The sequence below is a fragment of the Phalangium opilio genome, unplaced genomic scaffold (assembly GCF_054372755.1).
Source record: "Phalangium opilio isolate 3A_F unplaced genomic scaffold, DU_Popi_V2 ptg000246l_1, whole genome shotgun sequence".
Classification (NCBI taxonomy): domain Eukaryota; kingdom Metazoa; phylum Arthropoda; class Arachnida; order Opiliones; family Phalangiidae; genus Phalangium; species Phalangium opilio.
Window position 1 is genome coordinate 6,972,693 of NW_028324225.1, and position 23,471 is coordinate 6,996,163.

General features: G+C 44.3%; 42 non-coding genes across 42 annotated transcripts; all 42 read left to right on the top strand.

The window, feature by feature from the left end:
• The first annotated feature begins 279 nt into the window (after positions 1-279).
• On the top strand, positions 280-351 carry TRNAP-AGG (transfer RNA proline (anticodon AGG)). Its single transcript has one exon. It is a non-coding gene; the product is annotated as a tRNA-Pro (tRNA).
• A 733-nt stretch (positions 352-1,084) lies between these two features.
• On the top strand, positions 1,085-1,156 carry TRNAP-AGG (transfer RNA proline (anticodon AGG)). The gene has a single exon. It is a non-coding gene; the product is annotated as a tRNA-Pro (tRNA).
• A 735-nt stretch (positions 1,157-1,891) lies between these two features.
• On the top strand, positions 1,892-1,963 carry TRNAP-AGG (transfer RNA proline (anticodon AGG)). Its single transcript has one exon. It is a non-coding gene; the product is annotated as a tRNA-Pro (tRNA).
• A 573-nt stretch (positions 1,964-2,536) lies between these two features.
• Positions 2,537-2,608, top strand: TRNAF-AAA (transfer RNA phenylalanine (anticodon AAA)). Its single transcript has one exon. It is a non-coding gene; the product is annotated as a tRNA-Phe (tRNA).
• An 896-nt stretch (positions 2,609-3,504) lies between these two features.
• Positions 3,505-3,576, top strand: TRNAP-AGG (transfer RNA proline (anticodon AGG)). The gene has a single exon. It is a non-coding gene; the product is annotated as a tRNA-Pro (tRNA).
• Positions 3,577-5,279: 1,703 nt separating this feature from the next.
• Positions 5,280-5,351, top strand: TRNAP-AGG (transfer RNA proline (anticodon AGG)). The gene has a single exon. It is a non-coding gene; the product is annotated as a tRNA-Pro (tRNA).
• A 572-nt stretch (positions 5,352-5,923) lies between these two features.
• On the top strand, positions 5,924-5,995 carry TRNAP-AGG (transfer RNA proline (anticodon AGG)). The gene has a single exon. It is a non-coding gene; the product is annotated as a tRNA-Pro (tRNA).
• A 734-nt stretch (positions 5,996-6,729) lies between these two features.
• On the top strand, positions 6,730-6,801 carry TRNAP-AGG (transfer RNA proline (anticodon AGG)). The gene has a single exon. It is a non-coding gene; the product is annotated as a tRNA-Pro (tRNA).
• Positions 6,802-7,053: 252 nt separating this feature from the next.
• Positions 7,054-7,125, top strand: TRNAP-AGG (transfer RNA proline (anticodon AGG)). The gene has a single exon. It is a non-coding gene; the product is annotated as a tRNA-Pro (tRNA).
• A 413-nt stretch (positions 7,126-7,538) lies between these two features.
• On the top strand, positions 7,539-7,610 carry TRNAP-AGG (transfer RNA proline (anticodon AGG)). The gene has a single exon. It is a non-coding gene; the product is annotated as a tRNA-Pro (tRNA).
• Positions 7,611-7,699: 89 nt separating this feature from the next.
• TRNAS-AGA (transfer RNA serine (anticodon AGA)) lies at positions 7,700-7,771 on the top strand. Its single transcript has one exon. It is a non-coding gene; the product is annotated as a tRNA-Ser (tRNA).
• A 409-nt stretch (positions 7,772-8,180) lies between these two features.
• Positions 8,181-8,252, top strand: TRNAP-AGG (transfer RNA proline (anticodon AGG)). The gene has a single exon. It is a non-coding gene; the product is annotated as a tRNA-Pro (tRNA).
• A 572-nt stretch (positions 8,253-8,824) lies between these two features.
• On the top strand, positions 8,825-8,896 carry TRNAP-AGG (transfer RNA proline (anticodon AGG)). Its single transcript has one exon. It is a non-coding gene; the product is annotated as a tRNA-Pro (tRNA).
• Positions 8,897-9,148: 252 nt separating this feature from the next.
• On the top strand, positions 9,149-9,220 carry TRNAP-AGG (transfer RNA proline (anticodon AGG)). The gene has a single exon. It is a non-coding gene; the product is annotated as a tRNA-Pro (tRNA).
• A 413-nt stretch (positions 9,221-9,633) lies between these two features.
• TRNAP-AGG (transfer RNA proline (anticodon AGG)) lies at positions 9,634-9,705 on the top strand. Its single transcript has one exon. It is a non-coding gene; the product is annotated as a tRNA-Pro (tRNA).
• An 89-nt stretch (positions 9,706-9,794) lies between these two features.
• TRNAP-AGG (transfer RNA proline (anticodon AGG)) lies at positions 9,795-9,866 on the top strand. The gene has a single exon. It is a non-coding gene; the product is annotated as a tRNA-Pro (tRNA).
• A 572-nt stretch (positions 9,867-10,438) lies between these two features.
• On the top strand, positions 10,439-10,510 carry TRNAP-AGG (transfer RNA proline (anticodon AGG)). Its single transcript has one exon. It is a non-coding gene; the product is annotated as a tRNA-Pro (tRNA).
• A 252-nt stretch (positions 10,511-10,762) lies between these two features.
• Positions 10,763-10,834, top strand: TRNAP-AGG (transfer RNA proline (anticodon AGG)). Its single transcript has one exon. It is a non-coding gene; the product is annotated as a tRNA-Pro (tRNA).
• A 413-nt stretch (positions 10,835-11,247) lies between these two features.
• Positions 11,248-11,319, top strand: TRNAP-AGG (transfer RNA proline (anticodon AGG)). The gene has a single exon. It is a non-coding gene; the product is annotated as a tRNA-Pro (tRNA).
• Positions 11,320-11,408: 89 nt separating this feature from the next.
• On the top strand, positions 11,409-11,480 carry TRNAP-AGG (transfer RNA proline (anticodon AGG)). Its single transcript has one exon. It is a non-coding gene; the product is annotated as a tRNA-Pro (tRNA).
• A 572-nt stretch (positions 11,481-12,052) lies between these two features.
• On the top strand, positions 12,053-12,124 carry TRNAP-AGG (transfer RNA proline (anticodon AGG)). The gene has a single exon. It is a non-coding gene; the product is annotated as a tRNA-Pro (tRNA).
• Positions 12,125-12,376: 252 nt separating this feature from the next.
• Positions 12,377-12,448, top strand: TRNAP-AGG (transfer RNA proline (anticodon AGG)). The gene has a single exon. It is a non-coding gene; the product is annotated as a tRNA-Pro (tRNA).
• A 574-nt stretch (positions 12,449-13,022) lies between these two features.
• TRNAP-AGG (transfer RNA proline (anticodon AGG)) lies at positions 13,023-13,094 on the top strand. The gene has a single exon. It is a non-coding gene; the product is annotated as a tRNA-Pro (tRNA).
• A 572-nt stretch (positions 13,095-13,666) lies between these two features.
• Positions 13,667-13,738, top strand: TRNAP-AGG (transfer RNA proline (anticodon AGG)). The gene has a single exon. It is a non-coding gene; the product is annotated as a tRNA-Pro (tRNA).
• A 409-nt stretch (positions 13,739-14,147) lies between these two features.
• On the top strand, positions 14,148-14,219 carry TRNAP-AGG (transfer RNA proline (anticodon AGG)). The gene has a single exon. It is a non-coding gene; the product is annotated as a tRNA-Pro (tRNA).
• A 572-nt stretch (positions 14,220-14,791) lies between these two features.
• On the top strand, positions 14,792-14,863 carry TRNAP-AGG (transfer RNA proline (anticodon AGG)). Its single transcript has one exon. It is a non-coding gene; the product is annotated as a tRNA-Pro (tRNA).
• A 737-nt stretch (positions 14,864-15,600) lies between these two features.
• Positions 15,601-15,672, top strand: TRNAP-AGG (transfer RNA proline (anticodon AGG)). Its single transcript has one exon. It is a non-coding gene; the product is annotated as a tRNA-Pro (tRNA).
• An 89-nt stretch (positions 15,673-15,761) lies between these two features.
• On the top strand, positions 15,762-15,833 carry TRNAP-AGG (transfer RNA proline (anticodon AGG)). The gene has a single exon. It is a non-coding gene; the product is annotated as a tRNA-Pro (tRNA).
• A 572-nt stretch (positions 15,834-16,405) lies between these two features.
• TRNAP-AGG (transfer RNA proline (anticodon AGG)) lies at positions 16,406-16,477 on the top strand. Its single transcript has one exon. It is a non-coding gene; the product is annotated as a tRNA-Pro (tRNA).
• A 412-nt stretch (positions 16,478-16,889) lies between these two features.
• On the top strand, positions 16,890-16,961 carry TRNAP-AGG (transfer RNA proline (anticodon AGG)). The gene has a single exon. It is a non-coding gene; the product is annotated as a tRNA-Pro (tRNA).
• A 574-nt stretch (positions 16,962-17,535) lies between these two features.
• TRNAH-AUG (transfer RNA histidin (anticodon AUG)) lies at positions 17,536-17,607 on the top strand. The gene has a single exon. It is a non-coding gene; the product is annotated as a tRNA-His (tRNA).
• Positions 17,608-17,696: 89 nt separating this feature from the next.
• TRNAP-AGG (transfer RNA proline (anticodon AGG)) lies at positions 17,697-17,768 on the top strand. The gene has a single exon. It is a non-coding gene; the product is annotated as a tRNA-Pro (tRNA).
• Positions 17,769-18,180: 412 nt separating this feature from the next.
• Positions 18,181-18,252, top strand: TRNAP-AGG (transfer RNA proline (anticodon AGG)). The gene has a single exon. It is a non-coding gene; the product is annotated as a tRNA-Pro (tRNA).
• Positions 18,253-18,664: 412 nt separating this feature from the next.
• TRNAP-AGG (transfer RNA proline (anticodon AGG)) lies at positions 18,665-18,736 on the top strand. Its single transcript has one exon. It is a non-coding gene; the product is annotated as a tRNA-Pro (tRNA).
• Positions 18,737-18,988: 252 nt separating this feature from the next.
• TRNAP-AGG (transfer RNA proline (anticodon AGG)) lies at positions 18,989-19,060 on the top strand. The gene has a single exon. It is a non-coding gene; the product is annotated as a tRNA-Pro (tRNA).
• A 572-nt stretch (positions 19,061-19,632) lies between these two features.
• TRNAP-AGG (transfer RNA proline (anticodon AGG)) lies at positions 19,633-19,704 on the top strand. The gene has a single exon. It is a non-coding gene; the product is annotated as a tRNA-Pro (tRNA).
• An 88-nt stretch (positions 19,705-19,792) lies between these two features.
• TRNAP-AGG (transfer RNA proline (anticodon AGG)) lies at positions 19,793-19,864 on the top strand. The gene has a single exon. It is a non-coding gene; the product is annotated as a tRNA-Pro (tRNA).
• Positions 19,865-20,599: 735 nt separating this feature from the next.
• Positions 20,600-20,671, top strand: TRNAP-AGG (transfer RNA proline (anticodon AGG)). The gene has a single exon. It is a non-coding gene; the product is annotated as a tRNA-Pro (tRNA).
• Positions 20,672-21,406: 735 nt separating this feature from the next.
• On the top strand, positions 21,407-21,478 carry TRNAP-AGG (transfer RNA proline (anticodon AGG)). The gene has a single exon. It is a non-coding gene; the product is annotated as a tRNA-Pro (tRNA).
• A 413-nt stretch (positions 21,479-21,891) lies between these two features.
• On the top strand, positions 21,892-21,963 carry TRNAP-AGG (transfer RNA proline (anticodon AGG)). The gene has a single exon. It is a non-coding gene; the product is annotated as a tRNA-Pro (tRNA).
• Positions 21,964-22,698: 735 nt separating this feature from the next.
• TRNAP-AGG (transfer RNA proline (anticodon AGG)) lies at positions 22,699-22,770 on the top strand. Its single transcript has one exon. It is a non-coding gene; the product is annotated as a tRNA-Pro (tRNA).
• Positions 22,771-23,183: 413 nt separating this feature from the next.
• Positions 23,184-23,255, top strand: TRNAP-AGG (transfer RNA proline (anticodon AGG)). Its single transcript has one exon. It is a non-coding gene; the product is annotated as a tRNA-Pro (tRNA).
• Positions 23,256-23,471: the final 216 nt, after the last annotated feature.

The following is a 23,471-nucleotide window of genomic DNA, read 5'->3' on the forward strand; positions in this document are numbered from 1 at the left end:
TCTAGGTTTCAAATCCCGGACGTACCCGAGTTTTTGCAGAAGTAGTTTTGTGACTATTTAATTGCAACTAATTACAGGGTAGTCCTATGAGTTTAACATGTTTTACTTACGCAGATTGTACTTTGGTCTAGGGGTATGGTACTCGCTTTGGCTGCGAGTCGTCCCGGGTTCAAATCCCGGACAGGCCCGAGTTCTTTCAGAAGTAGTTTAGCAACTATTTAAATGCAACTAACCACAGGATAGACCTATGAGTTGGGCATATTTTTTACTTGAACACACGGTCCGTTGGTCTAGGGGTATGGTACTCGCTTAGGGTGCGAGTGGTCCCGGGTTCAAATCCCGGACGGACCCGAGTTTTTGCAGAAGTAATGTAGTGACTATTTAAATGAAACTAATTAATTTGTAGCCCTATGAATTGAGCATATTTCTACTTCATACATGGTGCGATGGTCTAGGGGTATGATACTCGCTTTGGGTGCGAGTGTTCTATTTTTCAAATCCCGGACTTATCCGAGGTTTTGCAGAAGTAATTTTGTGACTATTTAATTGCAACTAATTACAGGGTAGTCCTATGAGTTGAGCATATTTTACTTACGCAGATTGTCCGTTTTTCTAGGGGTATGATACTCGCTTTGGCTGCGAGTGGTCCCGGGTTCAGATCCCGGACAGACCCGAGTTCTTTCAGAAGTAATTTAGTATCTTTTTAAATGCAACTAACTACAGGGTAGACCTATGAGTTGGGCATATTTTACTTGAACACACGGTCCGTTGGTCTAGGGGTATAATATTCGCTTTGAGTGCGAGTGTTCTAGGTTTCAAATCCCGGACGTACCCGAGTTTTTGCAGAAGTAGTTTTGTGACTATTTAATTGCAACTAATTACAGGGTAGTCCTATGAGTTGAGCATGTTTTACTTACGCAGATTGTCCGTTGGTCTAGGGGTATGATACTCGCTTTGGCTGCGAGTGGTCCCGGGTTCAAATCCCGGACAGACCCGAGTTCTTTCAGAAGTAATTTAGCAACTATTTAAATGCAACTAACAACAGGGTAGACCTATGAGTTGGGCATATTTTACTTGAACACACGGTCCGTTGGTCTAGGGGAATGATACTCGCTTAGGGTGCGAGTGGTCCCGGGTTCAAATCCCGGACGGACCCGAGTTTTTGCAGAAGTAATGTAGTGACTATTTAAATGCAACTAATTACAGGGTAGTCCTATGAGTTGAGCACATTTTACTTACGCACATTGTCCGTTTGTCTAGGGGTATGATACTCGCTTTGACTGCGAGTGGTCCCGGGTTCAAATTCCGGACAGACCCGAGTGCTTTCAGAAGTAATTTAGTGACTATTTAAATGCAACTAACTACAGGGTAGACCTATGAGTTGAGCATATTTTACTTACGCGCATTGTCCGTTGGTGTAGAGGTATGATACTCGCTTTGACTGCGAGTGGTCCCGGGTTCAAATCCCGGACGGACCCGAGTTTTTGCAGAAGTAATTTAGTGACAATTTAAATGCAACTAATTAATTTGTACCCCTATGAATTGAGCCTATTTCTATTCCATACATGGTGCGCTGGTCTAGGGTTATGATACTCGCTTTGAGTGCGAGTGTTCTAGGTTTCAAATCCCGGACGTACCCGAGTTTTTGCAGAAGTAGTTTTGTGACTATTTTATTGCAACTAATTACAGGGTAGTCCTATGAGTTGAGCATGTTTTACTTACGCAGATTGTCCGTTGTTCTAGGGGTATGGTACTCGCTTTGGCTGCGAGTCGTCCCGGGTTCAAATCCCGGACAGGCCCGAGTTCTTTCAGAAGTAATTTAGCAACTATTTAAATGCAACTAACAACAGGGTAGACCTATGAGTTGGGCATATTTTTTACTTGAACACACGGTCCGTTGGTCTAGGGGTATGATACTCGCTTAGGGTGCGAGTGGTCCCGGGTTCAAATCCCGGACGGACCCGAGTTTTTGCAGAAGTAGTTTTGTGACTATTTAATTGCAACTAATTTCAGGGTAGTCCTATGAGTTGAGCATGTTTTACTTACGCAGATTGTCCTTTGGTCTAGGGGTATGATACTCGCTTTGGCTGCGAGTGGTCCCGGGTTCAAATCCCGGACAGACCCGAGTTCTTTCAGAAGTAATTTAGCAACTATTAAATGCAACTAACAACAGGGTAGACCTATGAGTTGGGCATATTTTACTTGAACACACGGTGCGTTGGTCAACTGGTATGATACTCGCTTAGGGTGCGAGTGGTCCCGGGTTCAAATCCCGGACGGACCCGAGATTTTGCAGAAGTAATGTAGTGACTATTTAAATGCAACTAACTACAGGGTAGTCCTATGAGTTGAGCATGTTTTAGTTACGCAGATTGTCTGTTGGTCTAGGGGTATGGTACTCGCTTTGGCTGCGAGTCGTCCCGGGTTCAAATCCCGGACAGGCCCGAGTTCTTTCAGAAGTAATTTAGCAACTATTTAAATGCAACTAACAACAGGGTAGACCTATTAGTTGGGCATATATTTTACTTTAACACACGGTCCGTTGGTCTAGGGGTATGATACTCGCTTAAAGTGCGAGTGGTCCCGGGTTCAAATTCCGGACGGACCCCAGTTTTTGCAGAAGTAATGTAGTGACTATTTAAATGCAACTAATTAATTTGTAGCCCTATGAATTGAGCCTATTTCTATTCCATACATGGTGCGCTGGTCTAGGGGTATGATAGTCGCTTTGAGTGCGAGTGTTCTAGGTTTCAAATCCCGGACGTACCCGAGTTTTTGCAGAAGTAGTTTTGTGACTATTTAATTGCAACTAATTACAGGGTAGTCCTATGAGTTGAGCATGTTTTATTTACGCAGATTGTTCGTTGGTCTAGGGGTATGATACTCGCTTTGGCTGCGAGTGGTCCCGGGTTCAGATCCCGGACAGACCCGAGTTCTTTCAGAAGTAGTTTAGCAACTATTTAAATGCAACTAATAACAGGGTAGACCTATGAGTTGGGCATATTTTTTACTTGAACACACGGTCCGTTGGTCTAGGGGTATGATACTCGCTTAGGGTGCGAGTGGTCCCGGGTTCAGATCCCGGACAGGCCCGAGTTCTTTCAGAAGTAATTTAGTAACTTTTTAAATGCAACTAACTACAGGGTAGACCTATGAGTTGGGCATATTTTACTTGAACACACGGTCCGTTGGTCTAGGGGTATAATACTCGCTTTGAGTGCGAGTGTTCTAGGTTTCAAATCCCGGACGTACCCGAGTTTTTGCAGAAGTAGTTTTGTGACTATTTAATTGCAACTAATTACAGGGTAGTCCTATGAGTTGAGCATGTTTTACTTACGCAGATTGTCCGTTGGTCTAGGGGTATGATACTCGCTTTGGCTGCGAGTGGTCCCGGGTTCAAATCCCGGACAGACCCGAGTTCTTTCAGAAGTAATTTAGCAACTATTTAAATGCAACTAACAACAGGGTAGACCTATGAGTTGGGCATATTTTACTTGAACACACGGTCCGTTGGTCTAGGGGTATGATACTCGCTTAGGGTGCGAGTGGTCCCGGGTTCAAATCCCGGACGGACCCGAGTTTTTGCAGAAGTAATGTAGTGACTATTTAAATGCAACTAATTACAGGGTAGTCCTATGAGTTGAGCACATTTTACTTACGCACATTGTCCGTTTGTCTAGGGGTATGATACTCGCTTTGACTGCGAGTGGTCCCGGGTTCAAATTCCGGACAGACCCGAGTGCTTTCAGAAGTAATTTAGTGACTATTTAAATGCAACTAACTACAGGGTAGACCTATGAGTTGAGCATATTTTACTTACGCATATTGTCCGTTGGTGTAGAGGTATGATACTCGCTTTGACTGCGAGTGGTCCCGGGTTCAAATCCCGGACGGACCCGAGTTTTTGCAGAAGTAATCTAGTGACTTTTTAAATGCAACTAATTAATTTGTAGCCCTATGAATTGAGCATATTTCTATTCCATACATGGTGCGATGGTCAAGGGGTATGATACTCGCTTTGGGAGCGAGTGTTCTAGGTTTCAAATCCCGGACTTATCCGAGGTTTTGCAGAAGTAATTTTGTGACTATTTAATTGCAACTAATTATAGGGTAGTCCTATGAGTTGAGCATATTTTACTTACGCAGATAGTCCGTTTTTCTAGGGGTATGATACTCGCTTTGGCTGCGAGTGGTCCCGGGTTCAGATCCCGGACAGACCCGAGTTCTTTCAGAAGTAATTTAGTAACTTTTTAAATGCAACTAACTACAGGGTAGACCTATGAGTTGGGCATATCTTACTTGAACACATGGTGCGCTGGTCTAGGGGTATTATAGTCGCTTTGAGTGCGAGTGTTCTAGGTTTCAAATCCCGGACGTACCCGAGTTTTTGCAGAAGTAGTTTTGTGACTATTTAATTGCAACTAATTACAGGGTAGTCCTATGAGTTGAGCATGTTTTATTTACGCAGATTGTTCGTTGGTCTAGGGGTATGATACTCGCTTTGGCTGCGAGTGGTCCCGGGTTCAGATCCCGGACAGACCCGAGTTCTTTCAGAAGTAGTTTAGCAACTATTTAAATGCAACTAATAACAGGGTAGACCTATGAGTTGGGCATATTTTTTACTTGAACACACGGTCCGTTTGTCTAGGGGTATGATACTCGCTTAGGGTGCGAGTGGTCCCGGGTTCAGATCCCGGACAGGCCCGAGTTCTTTCAGAAGTAATTTAGTAACTTTTTAAATGCAACTAACTACAGGGTAGACCTATGAGTTGGGCATATTTTACTTGAACACACGGTCCGTTGGTCTAGGGGTATAATACTCGCTTTGAGTGCGAGTGTTCTAGGTTTCAAATCCCGGACGTACCCGAGTTTTTGCAGAAGTAGTTTTGTGACTATTTAATTGCAACTAATTACAGGGTAGACCTATGAGTTGAGCATGTTTTACTTACGCAGATTGTCCGTTTGTCTAGGGGTATGATACTCGCTTTGGCTGCGAGTCGTCCCGGGTTCAAATCCCGGACAGGCCCGAGTTCTTTCAGAAGTAATTTATCAACTATTTAAATGCAACTAACTACAGGGTAGACCTATTCGTTGGGCATATTTTTCTTGAACACACGGTCCGTTGGTCTAGGGGTATTATACTCGCTTTGGCTGCGAGTGGTCCCGGGTTCAGATCCCGGACAGACCCGAGTTCTTTCAGAAGTAATTAAGTAACTTTTTAAATGCAACTAATAACAGGGTAGGCCTATGAGTTGGGCATATTTTTTACTTGAACACACGGTCCGTTGGTCTAGGGGTATGATACTTGCTTAGGGTGCGAGTGGTCCCGGGTTCAAATCCCGGACGGACCCGAGTTTTAGCAGAAGTAATCTAGTGACTATTTAAATGCAACTAATTAATTTGTAGCCCTATGAATTGAGCATATTTCTATTCCATACATGGTGCGATGGTCTAGGGGTATGATACTCTTTTTGGGTGCGAGTGTTCTAGGTTTCAAATCCCGGACTTATCCGAGTTTTTGCAGAAGTAATTTTGTGACTATTTAATTGCAACTAATTACAGGGTAGTCCTATGAGTTGAGCATATTTTACTTACGCAGATTGTCCGTTTTTCTAGGGGTATGATACTCGCTTTGGCTGCGAGTGGTCCCGGGTTCAGATCCCGGACAGACCCGAGTTCTTTCAGAAGTAATTTAGTAACTTTTTAAATGCAACTAACTACAAGGTAGACCTATTCGTTGGGCATATTTTACTTGAACACACGGTCCGTTGGTCTAGGGGTATGATACTCGCTTTGGCTGCGAGTGGTCCCGGGTTCAGATCCCGGACAGACCCGAGTTCTTTCAGAAGTAATTTAGTAACTTTTTAAATGCAACTAACTACAGGGTAGACCTATGAGTTGGGCATATTTTACTTGATCACACGGTCCGTTGGTTTAGGGGTATGATACTCGCTTAGGGTGCGAGTGGTCCCGGGTTCAAATCCCGGACGGACCCGAGTTTTTGCAGAAGTAGTTTTGAGACTATATAATTGCAACTAATTACAGGGTAGTCCTATGAGTTGAGCATGTTTTACTTACGCAGATTGTCCGTTGGTCTAGGGGTATGATACTCGCTTTGGCTGCGAGTCGTCCCGGGTTCAAATACCGGACAGGCCCGAGTTCTTTCAGAAGTAATTTAGCAACTATTTAAATGCAACTAATAACAGGGTAGACCTATGAGTTGGGCATATTTTTTACTTAAACAGACGGTCCGTTGGTCTAGGGGTATGATACTCGCTTTGGCTTCGAGTGGTCCCGGGTTCAGAACCCGGACAGACCCGAGTTCTTTCAGAAGTAATTTAGAAACTTTTTAAATGCAACTAACTACAGGGTAGACCTATGAGTTGGGCATATTTTACTTGAACACACGGTCCGTTGGTCTAGGGGTATGATACTCGTTTGGCTGCGAGTGGTCCCGGGTTCAGATCCCGGACAGACCCGAGTTCTTTCAGAAGTAATTTAGTAACTTTTTAAATGCAACTAACTACAGGGTAGACCTATGAGTTGGGCATATTTTACTTGAACACACGGTCCGTTGGTCTAGGGGTATGATACTCGCTTTGGCTGCGAGTGGTCCCGGGTTCAGATCCCGGACAGACCCGAGTTCTTTCAGAAGTAATTTATTAACTTTTTAAATGCAACTAACTACAGGGTAGACCTATGAGTTGGGCATATTTTACTTGAACACACGGTCCGTTGGTCTAGGGGTATGATACTCGCTTAGGGTGCGAGTGGTCCCGGGTTCAAATCCCGGACGGACCCGAGTTTTTGCAGAAGTAGTTTTGAGACTATATAATTGCAACTAATTACAGGGTAGTCCTATGAGTTGAGCATGTTTTACTTTCGCAGATTGTCCGTTGGTCTAGGGGTATGATACTCGCTTTGGCTGCGAGTCGTCCCGGGTTCAAATCCCGGACAGGCCAGAGTTCTTACAGAAGTAATTTAGCAACTATTTAAATGCAACTAATAACAGGGTAGACCTATGAGTTGGGCATATTTTTTACTTGAACACACGGTCCGTTGGTCTAGGGGTATGATACTCGCTTAGGGTGCGAGTGGTCCCGGGTTCAAATCCCGGACGGACCCGAGTTTTAGCAGAAGTAATCTAGTGACTATTTAAATGCAACTAATTAATTTGTAGCCCTATGAATTGAGCATATTTCTATTCCATACATGGTGCGATGGTCTAGGGGTATGATACTCGCTTTGGGTGCGAGTGTTCTAGGTTTCAAATCCCGGACTTATCCGAGGTTTTGCAGAAGTAATTTTGTGACAATTTAATTGCAACTAATTACAGAGTAGTCCTATGAGTTGAGCATATTTTAGTTACGCAGATTGTCCGTTTTTCTAGGGGTATGATACTCGCTTTGGCTGCGAGTGGTCCCGGGTTCAGATCCCGGACAGACCCGAGTTCTTTCAGTAGTAATTTAGCAACTATTTAAATGCAACTAATAACAGGGTAGACCTATGAGTTGGGCATATTTTTTACTTGAACACACGGTCCGTTGGTCTAGGGGTATGATACTCGCTTAGGGTGCGAGTGGTCCCGGGTTCAAATCCCGGACAGACCCGAGTTCTTTCAGAAGTAATTTAGTAACTTTTTAAATGCAACTAACTACAGGGTAGACCTATTAGTTGGGCATATTTTACTTGAACACACGGTCCGTTGGTCTAGGGGTATGACACTCGCTTAGAGTGCGAGTGGTCCCGGGTTCAAATCCCGGACGGACCCGTGTTTTTGCAGAAGTAGTTTTGGGACTATATAATTGCAACTAATTACAGGGTAGTCCTATGAGTTGAGTATGTTTTACTTACGAGATTGTCCGTTGGTCTAGGGGTATGATACTCGCTTTGGCTGCGAGTCGTCCGGGTTCAAATACCGGACAGGCCCGAGTTCTTTCAGAAGTAATTTAGCAACTATTTAAATGCAACTAATAACAGGGTAGACCTATGAGTTGGGCATATTTTACTTGAACACACGGTCCGTTGGTCTAGGGGTATGATACTCGCTTAGGGTGCGAGTGGTCCCGGGTTCAAATCCCGGGCAGACCCGAGTTCTTTCAGAAGTAATTTAGTAACTTTTTAAATGCAACTAACTACAGGGTAGACCTATTAGTTGGGCATATTTTACTTGAACACACGGTCCGTTGGTCTAGGGGTATGATACTCGCTTAGGGTGCGAGTGGTCCCGGGTTCAAATCCCGGACGGACCCGAGTTTTTGCAGAAGTAGTTTTGGGACTATATAATTGCAACTAATTACAGGGTAGTCCTATGAGTTGAGCATGTTTTACTTACGAGATTGTCCGTTGGTCTAGGGGTATGATACTCGCTTTGGCTGCGAGTCGTCCCGGGTTCAAATACCGGACAGGCCCGAGTTCTTTCAGAAGTAATTTAGCAACTATTTAAATGCAACTAATAACAGGGTAGACCTATGAGTTGGGCATATTTTTTACTTAAACACACGGTCCGTTGGTCTAGGGGTATGATACTCGCTTTGGCTGCGAGTGGTCCCGGGTTCAGATCCCGGACAGACCCGAGTTCTTTCAGAAGTAATTTAGTAACTTTTTAAATGCAACTAACTACAGGGTAGACCTATGAGTTGGGCATATTTTACTTGAACACACGGTCCGTTGGTCTAGGGGTATGATACTCGTTTGGCTGCGAGTGGTCCCGGGTTCAGATCCCGGACAGACCCGAGTTCTTTCAGAAGTAATTTAGTAACTTTTTAAATGCAACTAACTACAGGGTAGATCTATGAGTTGGGCATATTTTACTTGAACCCACGGTCCGTTGGTCTAGGGGTATGATACTCGCTTAGGGTGCGAGTGGTCCCGGGTTCAAATCCCGGACGGACCCGAGTTTTTGCAGAAGTAGTTTTGGGACTATATAATTGCAACTAATTACAGGGTAGTCCTATGAGTTGAGCATGTTTTATTTACGCAGATTGTCCGTTGGTCTAGGGGTATGATACTCGCTTTGGCTGCGAGTCGTCCCGGGTTCAAATCCCGGACAGGCCCGAGTTCTTTCAGAAGTAATTTAGCAACTATTTAAATGCAACTAATAACAGGGTAGACCTATGAGTTGGGCATATTTTTAAGTTGAACACACGGTCCGTTGGTCTAGGGGTATGATACTCGCTTAGGGTGCGAGTGGTCCCGGGTTCAAATTCCGGACGGACCCGAGTTTTAGCAGAAGTAATCTAGTGACTATTTAAATGCAACTAATTAATTTGTAGCCCTATGAATTGAGCATATTTCTATTCCATACGTGGTGCGATGGTCTAGGGGTATGATACTCGCTTTGGGTGCGAGTGTTCTAGGTTTCAAATCCCGGACTTATCCAAGGTTTTGCAGAAGTAATTTTGTGACAATTTAATTGCAACTAATAACAGGGTAGTACTATGAGTTGAGCATATTTTACTTACGCAGATTGTCTGTTTTTCTAGGGGTATGATACTCGCTTTGGCTGCGAGTGGTCCCGGGTTCAGATCCCGGACAGACCCGAGTTCTTTCAGTAGTAATTTAGCAACTATTTAAATGCAACTAATAACAGGGTAGACCTATGAGTTGGGCATATTTTTTACTTGAACACACGGTCCGTTGGTCTAGGGGTATGATACTCGCTTAGGGTGCGAGTGGTCCCGGGTTCAAATCCCGGACAGACCCGAGTTCTTTCAGAAGTAATTTAGTAACTTTTTAAATGCAACTAACTACAGGGTAGACCTATTAGTTGGGCATATTTTACTTGAACACACGGTCCGTTGGTCTAGGGGTATGATACTCGCTTAGGGTGCGAGTGGTCCCGGGTTCAAAACCCGGATGGACCCGAGTTTTTGCAGAAGTAGTTTTGGGACTATATAATTGCAACTAATTACAGGGTAGTCCTATGAGTTGAGCATGTTTTACTTACGAGATTGTCCGTTGGTCTAGGGGTATGATACTCGCTTTGGCTGCGAGTCGTCCCGGGTTCAAATACCGGACAGGCCCGAGTTCTTTCAGAAGTAATTTAGCAACTATTTAAATGCAACTAATAACAGGGTAGACCTATGAGTTGGGCATATTTTTTACTTAAACACACGGTCCGTTGGTCTAGGGGTATGATACTCGCTTTGGCTGCGAGTGGTCCCGGGTTCAGATCCCGGACAGACCCGAGTTCTTTCAGAAGTAATTTAGTAACTTTTTAAATGCAACTAACTACAGGGTAGACCTATGAGTTGGGCATATTTTACTTGAACACACGGTCCGTTGGTCTAGGGGTATGATACTCGTTTGGCTGCGAGTGGTCCCGGGTTCAGATCCCGGACAGACCCGAGTTCTTTCAGAAGTAATTTAGTAACTTTTTAAATGCAACTAACTACAGGGTAGATCTATGAGTTGGGCATATTTTACTTGAACCCACGGTCCGTTGGTCTAGGGGTATGATACTCGCTTAGGGTGCGAGTGGTCCCGGGTTCAAATCCCGGACGGACCCGAGTTTTTGCAGAAGTAGTTTTGGGACTATATAATTGCAACTAATTACAGGGTAGTCCTATGAGTTGAGCATGTTTTATTTACGCAGATTGTCCGTTGGTCTAGGGGTATGATACTCGCTTTGGCTGCGAGTCGTCCCGGGTTCAAATCCCGGACAGGCCCGAGTTCTTTCAGAAGTAATTTAGCAACTATTTAAATGCAACTAATAACAGGGTAGACCTATGAGTTGGGCATATTTTTAAGTTGAACACACGGTCCGTTGGTCTAGGGGTATGATACTCGCTTAGGGTGCGAGTGGTCCCGGGTTCAAATTCCGGACGGACCCGAGTTTTAGCAGAAGTAATCTAGTGACTATTTAAATGCAACTAATTAATTTGTAGCCCTATGAATTGAGCATATTTCTATTCCATACGTGGTGCGATGGTCTAGGGGTATGATACTCGCTTTGGGTGCGAGTGTTCTAGGTTTCAAATCCCGGACTTATCCAAGGTTTTGCAGAAGTAATTTTGTGACAATTTAATTGCAACTAATAACAGGGTAGTACTATGAGTTGAGCATATTTTACTTACGCAGATTGTCTGTTTTTCTAGGGGTATGATACTCGCTTTGGCTGCGAGTGGTCCCGGGTTCAGATCCCGGACAGACCCGAGTTCTTTCAGTAGTAATTTAGCAACTATTTAAATGCAACTAATAACAGGGTAGACCTATGAGTTGGGCATATTTTTTACTTGAACACACGGTCCGTTGGTCTAGGGGTATGATACTCGCTTAGGGTGCGAGTGGTCCCGGGTTCAAATCCCGGACAGACCCGAGTTCTTTCAGAAGTAATTTAGTAACTTTTTAAATGCAACTAACTACAGGGTAGACCTATTAGTTGGGCATATTTTACTTGAACACACGGTCCGTTGGTCTAGGGGTATGATACTCGCTTAGGGTGCGAGTGGTCCCGGGTTCAAAACCCGGATGGACCCGAGTTTTTGCAGAAGTAGTTTTGGGACTATATAATTGCAACTAATTACAGGGTAGTCCTATGAGTTGAGCATGTTTTACTTACGAGATTGTCCGTTGGTCTAGGGGTATGATACTCGCTTTGGCTGCGAGTCGTCCCGGGTTCAAATACCGGACAGGCCCGAGTTCTTTCAGAAGTAATTTAGCAACTATTTAAATGCAACTAATAACAGGGTAGACCTATGAGTTGGGCATATTTTTTACTTAAACACACGGTCCGTTGGTCTAGGGGTATGATACTCGCTTTGGCTGCGAGTGGTCCCGGGTTCAGATCCCGGACAGACCCGAGTTCTTTCAGAAGTAATTTAGTAACTTTTTAAATGCAACTAACTACAGGGTAGACCTATGAGTTGGGCATATTTTACTTGAACACACGGTCCGTTGGTCTAGGGGTATGATACTCGTTTGGCTGCGAGTGGTCCCGGGTTCAGATCCCGGACAGACCCGAGTTCTTTCAGAAGTAATTTAGTAACTTTTTAAATGCAACTAACTACAGGGTAGATCTATGAGTTGGGCATATTTTACTTGAACCCACGGTCCGTTGGTCTAGGGGTATGATACTCGCTTAGGGTGCGAGTGGTCCCGGGTTCAAATCCCGGACGGACCCGAGTTTTTGCAGAAGTAGTTTTGGGACTATATAATTGCAACTAATTACAGGGTAGTCCTATGAGTTGAGCATGTTTTATTTACGCAGATTGTCCGTTGGTCTAGGGGTATGATACTCGCTTTGGCTGCGAGTCGTCCCGGGTTCAAATCCCGGACAGGCCCGAGTTCTTTCAGAAGTAATTTAGCAACTATTTAAATGCAACTAATAACAGGGTAGACCTATGAGTTGGGCATATTTTTAAGTTGAACACACGGTCCGTTGGTCTAGGGGTATGATACTCGCTTAGGGTGCGAGTGGTCCCGGGTTCAAATTCCGGACGGACCCGAGTTTTAGCAGAAGTAATCTAGTGACTATTTAAATGCAACTAATTAATTTGTAGCCCTATGAATTGAGCATATTTCTATTCCATACGTGGTGCGATGGTCTAGGGGTATGATACTCGCTTTGGGTGCGAGTGTTCTAGGTTTCAAATCCCGGACTTATCCAAGGTTTTGCAGAAGTAATTTTGTGACAATTTAATTGCAACTAATAACAGGGTAGTACTATGAGTTGAGCATATTTTACTTACGCAGATTGTCTGTTTTTCTAGGGGTATGATACTCGCTTTGGCTGCGAGTGGTCCCGGGTTCAGATCCCGGACAGACCCGAGTTCTTTCAGTAGTAATTTAGCAACTATTTAAATGCAACTAATAACAGGGTAGACCTATGAGTTGGGCATATTTTTTACTTGAACACACGGTCCGTTGGTCTAGGGGTATGATACTCGCTTAGGGTGCGAGTGGTCCCGGGTTCATATCCCGGACAGACCCGAGTTCTTTCAGAAGTAATTTAGTAACTTTTTAAATGCAACTAACTACAGGGTAGACCTATTAGTTGGGCATATTTTACTTGAACACACGGTCCGTTGGTCTAGGGGTATGATACTCGCTTAGGGTGCGAGTGGTCCCGGGTTCAAAACCCGGATGGACCCGAGTTTTTGCAGAAGTAGTTTTGGGACTATATAATTGCAACTAATTACAGGGTAGTCCTATGAGTTGAGCATGTTTTACTTACGAGATTGTCCGTTGGTCTAGGGGTATGATACTCGCTTTGGCTGCGAGTCGTCCCGGGTTCAAATACCGGACAGGCCCGAGTTCTTTCAGAAGTAATTTAGCAACTATTTAAATGCAACTAATAACAGGGTAGACCTATGAGTTGGGCATATTTTTTACTTTAACACACGGTCCGTTGGTCTAGGGGTATGATACTCGCTTTGGCTGCGAGTGGTCCCGGGTTCAGATCCCGGACAGACCCGAGTTCTTTCAGAAGTAATTTAGTAACTTTTTAAATGCAACTAACTACAGGGTAGACCTATGAGTTGGGCATATTTTACTTGAACACACGGTCCGTTGGTCTAGGGGTATGATACTCGTTTGGCTGCGAGTGGTCCCGGGTTCAGATCCCGGACAGACCCGAGTTCTTTCAGAAGTAATTTAGTAACTTTTTAAATGCAACTAACTACAGGGTAGACCTATGAGTTGGGCATATTTTACTTGAACACACGGTCCGTTGGTCTAGGGGTATGATACTCGCTTAGGGTGCGAGTGGTCCCGGGTTCAAATCCCGGACGGACCCGTGTTTTTGCAGAAGTAGTTTTGGGACTATATAATTGCAACTAATTACAGGGTAGTCCTATGAGTTGAGTATGCTTTACTTGCGAGATTGTCCGTTGGTCTAGGGGTATGATACTCGCTTTGGCTGCGAGTCGTCCGGGTTCAAATACCGGACAGGCCCGAGTTCTTTCAGAAGTAATTTAGCAACTATTTAAATGCAACTAATAACAGGGTAGACCTATGAGTTGGGCATATTTTACTTGAACACACGGTCCGTTGGTCTAGGGGTATGATACTCGCTGAGGGTGCGAGTGGTCCCGGGTTCAAATCCCGGGCAGACCCGAGTTCTTTCAGAAGTAATTTAGTAACTTTTTAAATGCAACTAACTACAGGGTAGACCTATTAGTTGGGCATATTTTACTTGAACACACGGTCCGTTGGTCTAGGGGTATGATACTCGCTTAGGGTGCGAGTGGTCCCGGGTTCAAATCCCGGACGGACCCGAGTTTTTGCAGAAGTAGTTTTGGGACTATATAATTGCAACTAATTACAGGGTAGTCCTATGAGTTGAGCATGTTTTACTTACGAGATTGTCCGTTGGTCTAGGGGTATGATACTCGCTTTGGCTGCGAGTCGTCCCGGGTTCAAATACCGGACAGGCCCGAGTTCTTTCAGAAGTAATTTAGCAACTATTTAAATGCAACTAATAACAGGGTAGACCTATGAGTTGGGCATATTTTTTACTTAGACAAACGGTCCGTTGGTCTAGGGGTATGATACTCGCTTTGGCTGCGAGTGGTCCCGGGTTCAGATCCCGGACAGACCCGAGTTCTTTCAGAAGTAATTTAGTAACTTTTTAAATGCAACTAACTACAGGGTAGACCTATGAGTTGGGCATATTTTACTTGAACACACGGTCCGTTGGTCTAGGGGTATGATACTCGTTTGGCTGCGAGTGGTCCCGGGTTCAGATCCCGGACAGACCCGAGTTCTTTCAGAAGTAATTTAGTAACTTTTTAAATGCAACTAACTACAGGGTAGATCTATGAGTTGGGCATATTTTACTTGAACACACGGTCCGTTGGTCTAGGGGTATGATACTCGCTTAGGGTGCGAGTGGTCCCGGGTTCAAATCCCGGACGGACCCGAGTTTTTGCAGAAGTAGTTTTGGGACTATATAATTGCAACTAATTACAGGGTAGTCCTATGAGTTGAGCATGTTTTACTTACGCAGATTGTCCGTTGGTCTAGGGGTATGATACTCGCTTTGGCTGCGAGTCGTCCCGGGTTCAAATCCCGGACAGGCCCGAGTTCTTTCAGAAGTAATTTAGCAACTATTTAAATGCAACTAATAACAGGGTAGACCTATGAGTTGGGCATATTTTTAAGTTGAACACACGGTCCGTTGGTCTAGGGGTATGATACTCGCTTAGGGTGCGAGTGGTCCCGGGTTCAAATTCCAGACGGACCCGAGTTTTAGCAGAAGTAATCTAGTGACTATTTAAATGCAACTTATTAATTTGTAGCCCTATGAATTGAGCATATTTCTATTCCATACGTGGTGCGATGGTCTAGGGGTATGATACTCGCTTTGGGTGCGAGTGTTCTAGGTTTCAAATCCCGGACTTATCCAAGGTTTTGCAGAAGTAATTTTGTGACAATTTAATTGCAACTAATAACAGGGTAGTACTATGAGTTGAGCATATTTTACTTACGCAGATTGTCCGTTTTTCTAGGGGTATGATACTCGCTTTGGCTGCGAGTGGTCCCGGGTTCAGATCCCGGACAGACCCGAGTTCTTTCAGTAGTAATTTAGCAACTATTTAAATGCAACTAATAACAGGGTAGACCTATGAGTTGGGCATATTTTTTACTTGAACACACGGTCCGTTGGTCTAGGGGTATGATACTCGCTTAGGGTGCGAGTGGTCCCGGGTTCAAATCCCGGACAGACCCGAGTTCTTTCAGAAGTAATTTAGTAACTTTTTAAATGCAACTAACTACAGGGTAGACCTATTAGTTGGGCATATTTTACTTGAACACACGGTCCGTTGGTCTAGGGGTATGATACTCGCTTAGGGTGCGAGTGGTCCCGGGTTCAAAACCCGGATGGACCCGAGTTTTTGCAGAAGTAGTTTTGGGACTATATAATTGCAACTAATTACAGGGTAGTCCTATGAGTTGAGCATGTTTTACTTACGAGATTGTCCGTTGGTCTAGGGGTATGATACTCGCTTTGGCTGCGAGTCGTCCCGGGTTCAAATACCGGACAGGCCCGAGTTCTTTCAGAAGTAATTTAGCAACTATTTAAATGCAACTAATAACAGGGTAGACCTATGAGTTGGGCATATTTTTTACTTAAACACACGGTCCGTTGGTCTAGGGGTATGATACTCGCTTTGGCTGCGAGTGGTCCCGGGTTCAGATCCCGGACAGACCCGAGTTCTTTCAGAAGTAATTTAGTAACTTTTTAAATGCAACTAACTACAGGGTAGACCTATGAGTTGGGCATATTTTACTTGAACACACGGTCCGTTGGTCTAGGGGTATGATACTCGTTTGGCTGCGAGTGGTCCCGGGTTCAGATCCCGGACAGACCCGAGTTCTTTCAGAAGTAATTTAGTAGCTTTTTAAATGCAACTAACTACAGGGTAGACCTATTAGTTGGGCATATTTTACTTGAACACACGGTCCGTTGGTCTAGGGGTATAATACTCGCTTAGGGTGCGAGTGGTCCCGGGTTCAAAACCCGGATGGACCCGAGTTTTTGCAGAAGTAGTTTTGGGACTATATAATTGCAACTAATTACAGGGTAGTCCTATGAGTTGAGCATGTTTTACTTACGAGATTGTCCGTTGGTCTAGGGGTATGATACTCGCTTTGGCTGCGAGTCGTCAAGGGTTCAAATACCGGACAGGCCCGAGTTCTTTCAGAAGTAATTTAGCAACAATTTAAATGCAACTAATAACAGGGTAGACCTATGAGTTGGGCATATTTTTTACTTAAACACACGGTCCGTTGGTCTAGGGGTATGATACTCGCTTTGGCTGCGAGTGGTCCCGGGTTCAGATCCCGGACAGACCCGAGTTCTTTCAGAAGTAATTTAGTAACATTTTAAATGCAACTAACTACAGGGTAGACCTATGAGTTGGGCATATTTTACTTGAACACACGGTCCGTTGGTCTAGGGGTATGATACTCGCTTAGGGTGCGAGATGTCCCGGGTTCAAATCCCGGACGGACCCGAGTTTTTGCAGAAGTAGTTTTGGGACTATATAATTGCAACTAATTACAGGGTAGTCCTATGAGTTGAGCATGTTTTACTTACGCAGATTGTCCGTTGGTCTAGGGGTATGATACTCGCTTTGGCTGCGAGTCGTCCCGGGTTCAAATCCCGGACAGGCCCGAGTTCTTTCAGAAGTAATTTAGCAACTATTTAAATGCAACTAATAACAGGGTAGACCTATGAGTTGGGCATATTTTTTACTTGAACACACGGTCCGTTGGTCTAGGGGTATGATACTCGCTTAGGGTGCGAGTGGTCCCGGGTTCAAATCCCGATCGGACCCGAGTTTTAGCAGAAGTAATCTAGTGACTATTTAAATGCAACTAATTAATTTGTAGCCCTATGAATTGAGCATATTTCTATAACATACATGGTGCGATGGTCTAGGGGTATGATACTCGCTTTGGCTGCGAGTCATCCCGGGTTCAAATCCCGGACAGGCCCGAGTTCTCATAAGTAATTTATCAACTATTTAAATGCAACTAATAACAGGGTAGGCCTATGAGTTGGGCATATTTTTTACTTGAACACATGGTCCGTTGGTCTAGGGGTATGATACTCGCTTATGGTGCGAGTGGTCCCGGGTTCGAATCCCGGACAGACCCGAGTTCTTTCAGAAGTAATTTAGTAACTTTTTAAATGCAACTAACTACAGGGTAGACCTATTAGTTGGGCATATTTTACTTGAACACACGGTCCGTTGGTCTAGGGGTATGATACTCGCTTAGGGTGCGAGTGGTCCCGGGTTCAAATCCCGGATGGACCCGAGTTTTTGCAGAAGTAGTTTTGGGACTATATAATTGCAACTAATTACAGGGTAGTCCTATGAGTTGAGCATGTTTTACTTACGAGATTGTCCGTTGGTCTAGGGGTATGATACTCGCTTTGGCTGCGAGTCGTCCCGGGTTCAAATACCGGACAGGCCCGAGTTCTTTCAGAAGTAATTTAGCAACTATTTAAATGCAACTAATAACAGGGTAGACCTATGAGTTGGGCATATTTTTTACTTAAACACACGGTCCGTTGGTCTAGGGGTATGATACTCGCTTTGGCTGCGAGTGGTCCCGGGTTCAGATCCCGGACAGACCCGAGTTCTTTCAGAAGTAATTTAGTAACTTTTTAAATGCAACTAACTACAGGGTAGACCTATTAGTTGGGCATATTTTACTTGAACACACGGTCCGTTGGTCTAGGGGTATGATACTCGCTTAGGGTGCGAGTGGTCCCGGGTTCGAATCCCGGACGGACCCGAGTTTTTGCAGAAGTAGTTTTGGGACTATATAATTGCAACTAATTACAGGGTAGTCCTATGAGTTGAGCATGTTTTACTTACGAGATTGTCCGTTGGTCTAGGGGTATGATACTCGCTTTGGCTGCGAGTCGTTCCGGGTTCAAATTCCGGACAGGCCCGAGTTCTTTCAGAAGTAATTTAGCAACTATTTAAATGCAACTAATAACAGGGTAGACCTATGAGTTGGGCATATTTTTTACTTGAACACACGGTCCGTTGGTCTAGGGGTATGATACTCGCTTTGGCTGCGAGTGGTCCTGGTTTCAGATCCCGGACAGACCCGAGTTCTTTCAGAAGTAATTTAGTAACTTTTTAAATGCAACTAACTACAGGGTAGACCTATGAGTTGGGCATATTTTACTTGAACACACGGTCCGTTAGTCTAGGGGTATGATACTCGCTTAGGGTGCGAGTGGTCCCGGGTTCAAATCCCGGACGGACCCGAGTTTTTGCAGAAGTAGTTTTGGGACTATATAATTGCAACTAATTACAGGGTAGTCCTATGAGTTGAGCATGTTTTACTTACGCAGATTGTCCGTTGGTCTAGGGGTATGATACTCGCTTTGGCTGCGAGTCGTCCCGGGTTCAAATCCCGGACAGGCCCGAGTTCTTTCAGAAGTAATTTAGCAACTATTTATATGCAACTAATAACAGGGTAGACCTATGAGTTGGGCATATTTTTTACTTGAACACACGGTCCGTTGGTCTAGGGGTGTGACACTCGCTTAGGGTGCGAGTGGTCCCGGGTTCAAATCCCGAACGGACCCGAGTTTTAGCAGAAGTAATCTAGTGACTATTTAAATGCAACTAATTAATTTGTAGCCCTATGAATTGAGCATATTTCTATTCCATACATGGTGCGATGGTCTAGGGGTATGATACTCGCTTTGGGTGCGAGTGTTCTAGGTTTCAAATCCCGGACTTATCCGAGGTTTTGCAGAAGTAATTTTGTGACAATTTAATTGCAACTAATTACAGGGTAGTCCTATGAGTTGAGCATATTTTACTTACGCAGGTTGTCCGTTTTTCTAGGGGTATGATACTCGCTTTGGCTGCGAGTGGTCCCGGGTTCAGATCCCGGACAGACCCGAGTTCTTTCAGAAGTTTTTTAGTAACTTTTTAAATGCAACTAACTACAGGGTAGACCTATGAGTTGGGCATATTTTACTTGAACACACGGTCCGTTGGTCTAGGGGTATGATACTCGCTTTGGCTGCGAGTGCACCCGGGTTCAGATCCCGGAAGGGCCCGAGTTCTTTCAGAAGTAATTTAGTAACTTTTTAAATGCAACTAACTACAGGGTAGACCTATGAGTTGGGCATATTTTACTTGAACACACGGTCCGTTGGTCTAGGGGTACGATACTCGCTTAGGGTGCGAGTGGTCCCGGGTTCAAATCCCGGACGGACCGAGTTTTTGCAGAAGTAGTTTTGGGACTATATAATTGCAACTAATTACAGGGTAGTCCTATGAGTTGAGCATGTTTTGCTTACACAGATTGTCCGTTGGTCTAGGGGTATGATACTCGCTTAGGGTGCGAGTGGTCCCGGGTTCAAATCCCGGACGGACCCGAGTTTTAGCAGAAGTAATCTAGTGACTTTTTAAATGCAACTAATTAATTTGTAGCCCTATGAATTGAGCATATTTCTATTCCATACATGGTGCGATGGTCTAGGGGTATGATACTCGCTTTGGGAGCGAGTGTTCTAGGTTTCAAATCCCGGACTTATCCGAGGTTTTGCAGAAGTAATTTTGTGACTATTTAATTGCAACTAATTACAGGGTAGTCCTATGAGTTGAGCATATTTTACTTACGCAGATAGTCCGTTTTTCTAGGGGTATGATACTCGCTTTGGCTGCGAGTGGTCCCGGGTTCAGATCCCGGACAGACCCGAGTTCTTTCAGAAGTAATTTAGTAACTTTTTAAATGCAACTAACTACAGGGTAGACCTATGAGTTGGGCATATCTTACTTGAACACACGGTCCGTTGGTCTAGGGGTATGATACTCGCTTTGAGTGCGAGTGTTCTAGGTTTCAAATCCCGGACGTACCCGAGTTTTTGCAGAAGTAGTTTTGTGACTATTTAATTGCAACTAATTACAGGGTAGACCTATGAGTTGAGCATGTTTTACTTACGCAGATTGTCCTTTTGTCTAGGGGTATGATACTCGCTTTGGCTGCGAGTCGTCCCGGGTTCAAATCCCGGACAGGCCCGAGTTCTTTCAGAAGTAATTTATCAACTATTTAAATGCAACTAATAACAGGGCAGGCCTATGAGTTGGGCATATTTTTTACTTGAACACACGGTCCGTTGGTCTAGGGGTATGATACTTGCTTAGGGTGCGAGTGGTCCCGGGTTCAAATCCCGGACAGACCCGAGTTTTAGCAGAAGTAATCTAGTGACTATTTAAATGCAACTAATTAATTTGTAGCCCTATGAATTGAGCATATTTCTATTCCATACATGGTGCGATGGTCTAGGGGTATGATACTCGCTTTGGGTGCGAGTGTTCTAGGTTTCAAATCCCGGACTTATCTGAGTTTTTGCAGAAGTAGTTTTGTGACTATTTAATTGCAACTAATTACAGGGTAGACCTATGAGTTGAGCATGTTTTACTTACGCAGATTGTCCGTTTGTCTAGGGGTATGATACTCGCTTTGGCTGCGAGTCGTCCCGGGTTCAGATCCCGGACAGACCCGAGTTCTTTCAGAAGTAATTTAGTAACTTTTTAAATGCAACTAACTACAGGGTAGACCTATGAGTTGGGCATATCTTACTTGAACACACGGTCCGTTGGTCTAGGGGTATGATACTCGCTTTGAGTGCGAGTGTTCTAGGTTTCAAATCCCGGACGTACCCGAGTTTTTGCAGAAGTAGTTTTGTGACTATTTAATTGCAACTAATTACAGGGTAGACCTATGAGTTGAGCATGTTTTACTTACGCAGATTGTCCGTTTGTCTAGGGGTATGATACTCGCTTTGGCTGCGAGTCGTCCCGGGTTCAAATCCCGGACAGGCCCGAGTTCTTTCAGAAGTAATTTATCAACTATTTAAATGCAACTAATAACAGGGTAGGCCTATGAGTTGGGCATATTTTTTACTTGAACACACGGTCCGTTGGTCTAGGGGTATGATACTTGCTTAGGGTGCGAGTGGTCCCGGGTTCAAATCCCGGACAGACCCGAGTTTTAGCAGAAGTAATCTAGTGACTATTTAAATGCAACTAATTAATTTGTAGCCCTATGAATTGAGCATATTTCTATTCCATACATGGTGCGATGGTCTAGGGGTATGATACTCGCTAAGGGTGCGAGTGGTCCCGGGTTCAAATCCCGGACGGACCCGAGTTTTTGCAGAAGTAATTTTGGGACTATATAATTGCAACTAATTACAGGGTAGACCTATGAGTTGAGCATGTTTTACTTACGCAGATTGTCCGTTTGTCTAGGGGTATGATACTCGCTTTGGCTGCGAGTCGTCCCGGGTTCAAATCCCGGACAGGCCCGAGTTCATTCAGAAGTAATTTATCAACTATTTAAATGCAACTAATAACAGGGTAGGCCTATGAGTTGGGCATATTTTTTACTTGAACACACGGTCCGTTGGTCTAGGGGTATGATACTTGCTTAGGGTGCGAGTGGTCCCGGGTTCAAATCCCGGACAGACCCGAGTTTTAGCAGAAGTAATCTAGTGACTATTTAAATGCAACTAATTAATTTGTAGCCCTATGAATTGAGCATATTTCTATTCCATACATGGTGCGATGGTCTAGGGGTATGATACTCGCTTTGGGTGCGAGTGTTCTAGGTTTCAAATCCCGGACTTATCTGAGTTTTTGCAGAAGTAATTTTGTGACTATTTAATTGCAACTAATTACAGGGTAGTGCTATGAGTTGAGCATATTTTACTTACGCAGATTGTCCGTTTTTCTAGGGGTATGATACTCGCTTTGGCTGCGAGTGGTCCCGGGTTCAGATCCCGGACAGACCCGAGTTCTTTCAGAAGTAATTTAGTAACTTTTTAAATGCAACTAACTACAGGGTAGACCTATGAGTTGGGCATATCTTACTTGAACACACGGTCCGTTGGTCTAGGGGTATGATACTCGCTTTGAGTGCGAGTGTTCTAGGTTTCAAATCCCGGACGTACCCGAGTTTTTGCAGAAGTAGTTTTGTGACTATTTAATTGCAACTAATTACAGGGTAGACCTATGAGTTGAGCATGTTTTACTTACGCAGATTGTCCGTTTGTCTAGGGGTATGATACTCGCTTTGGCTGCGAGTCGTCCCGGGTTCAAATCCCGGACAGGCCCGAGTTCTTTCAGAAGTAATTTATCAACTATTTAAATGCAACTAATAACAGGGTAGGCCTATGAGTTGGGCATATTTTTTACTTGAACACACGGTCCGTTGGTCTAGGGGTATGATACTTGCTTAGGGTGCGAGTGGTCCCGGGTTCAAATCCCGGACAGACCCGAGTTTTAGCAGAAGTAATCTAGTGACTATTTAAATGCAACTAATTAATTTGTAGCCCTATGAATTGAGCATATTTCTATTCCATACATGGTGCGATGGTCTAGGGGTATGATACTCGCTAAGGGTGCGAGTGGTCCCGGGTTCAAATCCCGGACGGACCCGAGTTTTTGCAGAAGTAATTTTGGGACTATATAATTGCAACTAATTACAGGGTAGACCTATGAGTTGAGCATGTTTTACTTACGCAGATTGTCCGTTTGTCTAGGGGTATGATACTCGCTTTGGCTGCGAGTCGTCCCGGGTTCAAATCCCGGACAGGCCCGAGTTCTTTCAGAAGTAATTTATCAACTATTTAAATGCAACTAATAACAGGGTAGGCCTATGAGTTGGGCATATTTTTTACTTGAACACACGGTCCGTTGGTCTAGGGGTATGATACTTGCTTAGGGTGCGAGTGGTCCCGGGTTCAAATCCCGGACAGACCCGAGTTTTAGCAGAAGTAATCTAGTGACTATTTAAATGCAACTAATTAATTTGTAGCCCTATGAATTGAGCATATTTCTATTCCATACATGGTGCGATGGTCTAGGGGTATGATACTCGCTTTGGGTGCGAGTGTTCTAGGTTTCAAATCCCGGACTTATCTGAGTTTTTGCAGAAGTAATTTTGTGACTATTTAATTGCAACTAATTACAGGGTAG